The following is a 7,638-nucleotide window of genomic DNA, read 5'->3' on the forward strand; positions in this document are numbered from 1 at the left end:
CTAAGATCTTATTGAATGGTGGGACAGGCTCGATGGGCCAAATGGCCTCCTCCTGCTCCTATTTCTTATGTTCTTATGCACCACTTGGCACTTTACCAGGTTAAATTGCATCTGCCACCTGCCCGCCCATCTACGCCCAATTGAAGTCCATCCCAATCCTTCTCCTCCCCCTCACTGCTCACTATACTGCCCATTTTTAGGGCCTCCTCCACAGTGGGTTATGAAAAGTGTTGGGGGGGACACAGATTGAATGGCTCCCCCAGAGGCAGCTGGGAGATGTCGTTCCCCAGCACCATTTTAACATGAGGCGGGCGGTGGGGCGAACTACAACTCCCGTCATGCACCGGGCGGCCCTGTCTGAAGAACAGGAGAGATGGCCGCCACCGCAGTGCCCGCTGGGAGCTGTAGTTCACCGACTCCATTTTAACATGAGGCGGGCGGCAGGGCGGACTACAACTCCCAGCGGGCCGCGGGCGGCCCGCTGTTAACAAGTAGGGAGATATGGCCGCCACCGCAGAGGCCGCTGGGAGCTGTAGATTCCCGCCTCCATTTTAACATGAGGGCGGAGGGCGGCTTGAACTACAGCTCCCAGGGTGCCGCGGGCGGCCCGCTGTGAACAAGGGAGATATGGCCGCCACCGCAGAGGCCGCTGGGAGCTGTAGTTCCGTGCCTCCATTTTAACATGAGGCGGACGGCGTGGCGGACTACAACTCCCAGGGTGCCGCGGGCGGCCCAGCCTGGGGATATTGAGGGAGATGGGCCGCCATGTTAACTCATTTTTCAAACAGAAAACAAACTTCGGGGGCCTCCCTTCACACATTCTCCTCCATCGGCAGCACCGATATGTTTGATTATTAAAACATTTTTTCGACGGGGAGCGTGTGTCCAGGGGCTTGATCTTAACTTCATGTTTTGATGATGTTGTTGTGGTTTAACTCCCGTTTCCTATTGGCTGGCGTTTTGTTGTTCACCCGCCCCAATTCCCTGCTCTGTGATTTGCGGGCTTGCCCTTCACGAAGATGGCGGCGCTGTCCCTTTCCCTGCTCTTTGATTGGCGTGTTTGCCCTTCACTAAGATGGCGGCGCTGTCCCATTCTCTGCTCTCTGATTGGCGGGTTAGACCTACACTAAGATGGCGGCGCCGCCTCAGTCCCTACTCTGTGATTGACGGGTTTCCCCTTGACCAAGATGGCGGCGCTGTCCCAATTCCTGATCTCTGATTGGCGGGTCCGCCCTCACAAAGATGGCGGCGTTTCTCTCATCCCCGTTCTCTGATTGGCGGAGTTTCCCTCATCCCCGTTCTCTGATTGGCGGAGAGCCGAGCAGGTGAGGGCGGAAGTAAGGTGCCAGTTTCCGGTCCAGCTCTACGCCGGCTGAAGGTCGATGGCGGCGCTGTTGCAGCTGGCGAGACGGGCGGGGAGCGGATCCCTGCGGCAGGCGGCGGCGGTGGCCCAGAGCCGGAGGTAAAGGCGGGGGAAGGTCATAGGGCAGGGATAGGGGCGAGACAGGTCATGGGGCGTCATAGGGCAGGGATGGGGGCGAGACAGGTCATGGGGCGGTCATAGGGCAGGGATAGGGGCGAGACAGGTCATGGGGGGGGTCATAGGGCAGGGATGGGGGCGAGACAGGTCATGGGGCGGTCATAGGGCAGGGATAGGGGCGAGACAGGTCATGGGGGGGTCATAGGGCAGGGATGGGGGCGAGACAGGTCATGGGGCGGTCATAGGGCAGGGATAGGGGCGAGACAGGTCATTGGGTGGGGACATAGGGCAGGGATGGGGGCGAGACAGGTCATGGGGCGGTCATAGGGCAGGGATAGGGGCGAGACAGGTCATGGCGGGTCATGGGGGGTCATAGGGCAGGGATTGGGGCGAGACAAGTCATGGGGGGAGTCACAGGGAAAGGATAGGGGCGAGACAGGTCATGGGGGGGTCGCAGGGCAGGTATAGGGGTGAGACAGGTCATGGGGAGGTCACAGGGCAGGGATAGGGGCGAGACAGGTCATGGGGGGTCATAGGGCAGGGGTAGGGGTGAGACAGGTCATGGGGGGGTCATAGGGCAGGGGTAGGGGCGAGACAGGTCATGGGAGGGTCATAGGGTAGGGATAGAGGCGAGACAGGTCATGGGGGGTCACACGGCAGGGATAGGGGCGAGACAGGTCATGGGGGGGTCATAGGGCAGCGATAGAGGCGAGACAGGTCATGGGGGGTCACAGGGCAGGGATGGGGCGAGACAGGTCATGGGGGGTCATAGGGCAGGGGTAGGGGCGAGACAGGTCATGGGAGGGTCATAGGGTAGGGATAGAGGCGAGACAGGTCATGGGGGGTCACACGGCAGGGATAGGGGCGAGACAGGTCATGGGGGGTCACACGGTAGGGATAGGGGCGAGACAGGTCATGGGGGGTCACAGGGCAGGGATAGGGGCGAGACAGGTCATGGGGGTCACAGGGCAGGGATAGGGATGCCACAGGTCATGGGGAGGTCACAGGGCAGGGATGGGGCGAGACAGGTCATGGGGGGTCATAGGGCAGGGATAGGGGCGAGACAGATCATGGGGAGGTTACAGGGCAGGGATGGGGCGACACAGGTCATGGGGGGTCACAGGGCAGGGATAGGGGCGAGACAGATCATGGGGGGTCACAGGGCAGGGATAGGGGTTAGACAGGTCATGGGGGGTCGTAGGGCAGGGATAGGGGTGAGACAGGTCATGGGGGGTCGTAGGGCAGGAGGATAGGGGCGAGAGAGGTCATGGGGGGGTCACAGGGCAGGGATAGGGACGAGAGGTCATGGGGGGTCACAGGGCAGGGATAGGGGCGAGACAGGTCATGGGGGGTCACAGGGCAGGGATAGGGGCAAGACAGGTCATGGGGGGGTCACGGCAGGGATAGGGGTGAGACAGATCATGGGGAGGTTACAGGGCAGGGATGGGGCGAGACAGGTCACGGGGGTCACATGGCAGGGATGGGGCGAGATAGGTCATGGGGGGGATCAGAGGGCAGGGATCGGGGCGAGACAGGTCATGGGGGATCACAGGGCAGGTAGAGGGGGAGAATGGTCATGGGGCACAGGTCATGGGGTCACAGGGCAGGGAGTGGGGGGCACAGGGCAGGGAGTGGGGGGCACAGGTCATGGGGGTGTCACAGGCAGGGAGTTGCGGGGAGACAACTTCTCCAGTCTCTCCATGCCTAATCCCCGGTACCATTCTGGTCAATCTCCTCTTAACCTTCTCTGCTCCAAGAAGAACAACCCCAGCTTCTCCAGTCTCTCCACATCACAAGTCCCTCATTCCTGGTACCATTCTGGTCAATCTCCCCTTAACCTTCTCTGCTCTAAGGAGAACAACCCCAGCTTCTCCAGTCTCTCCACGTAACTGAAGTCCCTCATCCCCGGTACCATTCTGGTCAATCTCCCCTTAACCTTCTCTGCTCTAAGGAGAACAACCCCAGCTTCTCCAGTCTCTCCATGTAACTGAAGTCCCTCATCCCCGGTACCATTCTGGGCAGTCTCCCCTTAACCTTCTCTGCTCTAAGGAGAACAACCTCAGCTTCTCCAGTCTCTCCACGTAACTGAAGTCCCTCATCCCCGGTACCATTCTGGTCAATCTCCCCTTAACCTTCTCTGCTCTAAGGAGAACAACCCCAGCTTCTCCAGTCTCTCCACGTAACTGAAGTCCCTCATCCCCGGTACCATTCTGGTCAATCTCCCCCTTAACCTTCTCTGCTCTAAGGAGAACAACCCCAGCTTCTCCAGTCTCTCCATGTAACTGAAGTCCCTCATCCCTGGTACCATTCTGGTCAATCTCCGCTTAACCTTCTCTGCTCCAAGGAGAACAACCTCAGCTTCTCCAGTCTCTCCACATCACTGAAGTCTCTCATCCCCGGTACCATTCTGGTCAATCTCCCCTTAACCTTCTCTGCTCTAAGGAGAACAATCCCTGCTTCTCCAGTCTCTCCACGTCACTGAAGTCCCTCATCCCCTGGTACCATTCTGGTCAATCTCCCCTTAACCTTCACTGCTCTAAGGAGAACAACCCCAGCTTCTCCAGTCTCTCCACGTCACTGAAATCCCTCATCCCCTGGTACCATTCTGGTCAATCTCCCTTAACCTTCTCTGCTCTGAGGAGAACAACCCCAGCTTCTCCAGTCTCTCCATGTAACTGAAGTCCCTCACCCCTGGTACCATTCTGGTCAATCTCCCCTTAACCTTCTCTGCTCCAAGGAGAACAACCCCAGCTTCTCCAGTCTCTCCATGTAGCTGAAGTCCCTCATCCCTGGTACCATTCTGGTCAATCTCCCCTTAACCTTCTCTGCTCTAAGGAGAACAACCCCAGCTTCTCCAGTCTCTCCACGTAACTGAAGTCCCTCATCCCTGGTACCATTCTGGTCAATCTCCCCTTAACCTTCTCTGCTCTAAGGAGAACAACCCCAGCTTCTCCAGTCTCTCCACGTAACTGAAGTCCCTCATCCCTGGTATCATTCTGGTCAATCTCCCCTTAACCTTCTCTGCTCTAAGGAGAACAACCCCAGCTTCTCCAGTCTCTCCACGTAACTGAAGTCCCTCATCCCTGGTACCATTCTGGTCAATCTCCCCTTAACCTTCTCTGCTCTAAGGAGAACAACCGCAGCTTCTCCAGTCTCTCCACGTAACTGAAGTTCATCATCCCCGGTACCATTCTGGTCAATCTCCCCTTAACCCTCTCCAAGGCCTTGACATCCTTCCTAAAGTGCGGTGCCCAGGATTGGACACAAGACTCCAGTTGGGATCTAACCAGTGTTTTATGAAGGTTCATCATATTTCCATTGTTTTTGTACTCGATGCCACTGTTTATAAAGCCCACGATCCGGTCTGCTTTATTAACAACCTTCTCCACTTGTTCTGCCGTCTTCAAAGACTTGTGTCCGTCCACCCTCAGGTCTCTCTGTTCCAGTTGCCCTATTTAGGATTGTACTACTTGGGTGAGGTCTGGGGGAGCGGGGTTCACCGGTTTGGGGAAGGGGGGGCGGGTGGGGAGTGTCACAGGTCCTGCTTGGGGTGGCAATGAGGAGTGGGTAGCTACGAGGAGAGAGAATCTTGGACGATGGGGGGTGGGGAATGAACGATTTGAATCTGCAGTATCGCCGAGAGATTAGATTCCTTCTGGTCGATCTGACGGAGGATGAGTTTCACTCTCTCACGCGCTGCCCCGCTCACGCTCTGCCCCCCTCTCTCTCGCGCGCTGCCCCTCCCTCTCGAGCTCCGCCCCTCTCTCTCGCGCTCCCGCCCCTCTCTCTCGCGCTCCCCCCCTCCCTCTCGCGCTCCGCCCCTCCTCCGCCCCTCCCTCTCGCGCCCCGCACCTCCCTCTCGCGCCCCGCCCCTCCCTCTCGCGCCCCGCCCCTCCCTCTCGCGCCCCGCCCCTCCCTCTCGCGCCCCGCCCCTCCCTCTCGCGCCCCGCCCCTCCCTCTCGCGCCCCGCCCCTCCCTCTCGCGCCCCCGCCCCTCCCTCTCGCGCCCCGCCCCTCCCTCTCGCGCCCCGCCCCTCCCTCTCGCGCCCCCGCCCCTCCCTCTCGCGCCCCGCCCCTCCCTCGCGCCCCGCCCCTCCCTCGCGCCCCCTCCCTCGCGCCCCGCCCCTCCCTCGCGCCCCGCCCCTCCCTCGCGCCCCGCCCCTCCCTCGCGCCCCGCCCCTCCCTCGCGCCCCGCCCCTCCCTCGCGCCCCGCCCCTCCCTCGCGCCCCGCCCCTCCCTCGCGCCCCGCCCCTCCCTCGCGCCCCGCCCCTCCCTCGCGCCCCGCCCCTCCCTCGCGCCCCGCCCCTCCCTCGCGCCCCGCCCCTCCCCTCGCGCCCCGCCCCTCCCTCGCGCCCCGCCCCTCCCTCGCGCCCCGCCCCTCCCTCGCGCCCCGCCCCTCCCTCGCGCCCCCGCCCCTCCCTCGCGCCCCGCCCCTCCCTCGCGCCCCGCCCCTCCCTCTCGCGCCCCGCCCCCTCCCTCTCGCGCCCCGCCCCCTCCCTCTCGCGCCCCGCCCCCTCCCTCTCGCGCCCCGCCCCTCCCTCTCGCGCCCCGCCCCTCCCTCTCGCGCCCCTCCCCCCTCTCTCACGCCCAGCCCCTCCCTCTCGCGCCCCTCCCTCCCTCTCTCTCTCTCTCTCTCTCTCTCTCTCTCTCAAACTCTCCCCCTCTCGGTAGGGGGGCGAAGCAATGGCAACCGGACCCCGAATGGATGGAGCAGTACGCGGGAGCCGTCATGTACCCGACGGAGATCACCGCCAAGTGGAAACCGCCTCCCTGGAATGGTAAGTGAGGCCGGGGAATGGTGGGATGGTGGGGGGGGCGGCCAGTGTGTGTCAGAAACCTTGACAATCAACGGCATTACCATCGCCGAAACCCCCACCATCAACATCCTGGGGGGGTCACCATTGACCAGAAACTTAACTAGACCAGCCACATAAATACTGTGGCTACACGAGCGGGTCAGAGGCTGGGTATTCTGCAGCGAGTGTCTCACCTCCTGACTCCCCAAAGCCTTTCCACCATCTACAAGGCACAAGTCAGGAGTGTGATGGAATACTCTCCACTTGCCTGGATGAGTGCAGCTCCCAACAACACTCAAGAAGCTCGACACCATCCAGGACAAAGCAGCCCGCTTGATCGGCACCCCCCATCCACCACCTTAAACATTCACTCCCTCCACCACCGGCGCACCGTGTCCGCAGTGTGGACCACCTACAAGATGCACTGCAGCAACTCGCCAAGGCTTCTTCGGCAGCACCAACCAAACCCGCGACCTCTTCCACCTAGAAGGACAAGGGCAGCAGGCGCATGGGAACACCACCATGTCCACGTTCCCCTCCGAGTCACACACCATCCCGACTTGGAAGTATATCGCTGATCCTTCATCGTTGCTGGGTCAAAATCCTGGAACTCCCTCCCTAACAGCGCTGTGGGAACACCTTCACCACACGGACTGCAGCGGTTCAAGGAGGCGGCTCACCACCACCTTCTCAAGGGCAACTAGGGATGGGCAGTAAATGCTGGCATTGCCAGCGACGCCCACATCCCATAAACGAATAAATAAAACAACGACCTGTAACCCCTCCAGCGACCAGTGGTCACTCCAGGTGTGAGAGGGCGTCCCAAATGAGGGAGAGCGATTGTGACTCGGGACGCGTCCTGTTTGGTGGGTGCTGTTTATAAGTTTCATCTTTAAATTTCTGATTCCTACCTCCCTCCCCCTCCCCCTCTCTCTCCCCCCCTCTCCCCTTCTCCTCCTTCCCCTCCCTCTCTCCCCCTCCCTCTCGCCCCCTCCCTCTCGCCCCCTCCCTCTCGCCCCCTCCCCTCTCGCCCCCTCCCTCTCGCCCCCTCCCTCTCTCCCCCTCCCTCTCTCCCCCTCCCTCTCTCCCCCTCCCTCTCTCCTCCCCCTCCCTCTCTCCTCCCCCTCCCTCTCCCTCCCTCCCCCTCTCTCTCCCCGTCTCGTTATCAGACAAGGACCCACCAGTAGAGCGGATGGTCTCGAACTACACCATCAATTTTGGGCCACAACACCCAGCTGCCCATGGAGTGCTGCGGCTGGTCTTGGAGCTGAGCGGCGAATCGGTGAAGAAGTGCGACCCTCACATCGGGCTTCTGCACAGAGGCACGGAGAAACTCATCGAGTACAAGACCTACCTGCAGGTA

At 61.2% G+C, this 7,638-nt stretch overlaps 1 long non-coding RNA gene across 1 annotated transcript; it reads left to right on the forward strand.

Moving 5' to 3' along the window:
- The first annotated feature begins 1,329 nt into the window (after positions 1-1,329).
- LOC147087047 (uncharacterized) lies at positions 1,330-7,638 on the forward strand. Its single transcript, XR_015075579.1, has 3 exons — positions 1,330-1,462; positions 6,151-6,257; positions 7,445-7,638. It is a non-coding gene; the product is annotated as an uncharacterized LOC147087047 (long non-coding RNA).

The sequence above is a fragment of the Somniosus microcephalus genome, unplaced genomic scaffold (assembly GCF_052327205.1).
Source record: "Somniosus microcephalus isolate GS21.2 unplaced genomic scaffold, FLI_Smic_1.0 unresolved_chr6, whole genome shotgun sequence".
In the NCBI taxonomy this organism is placed as follows: domain Eukaryota; kingdom Metazoa; phylum Chordata; class Chondrichthyes; order Squaliformes; family Somniosidae; genus Somniosus; species Somniosus microcephalus.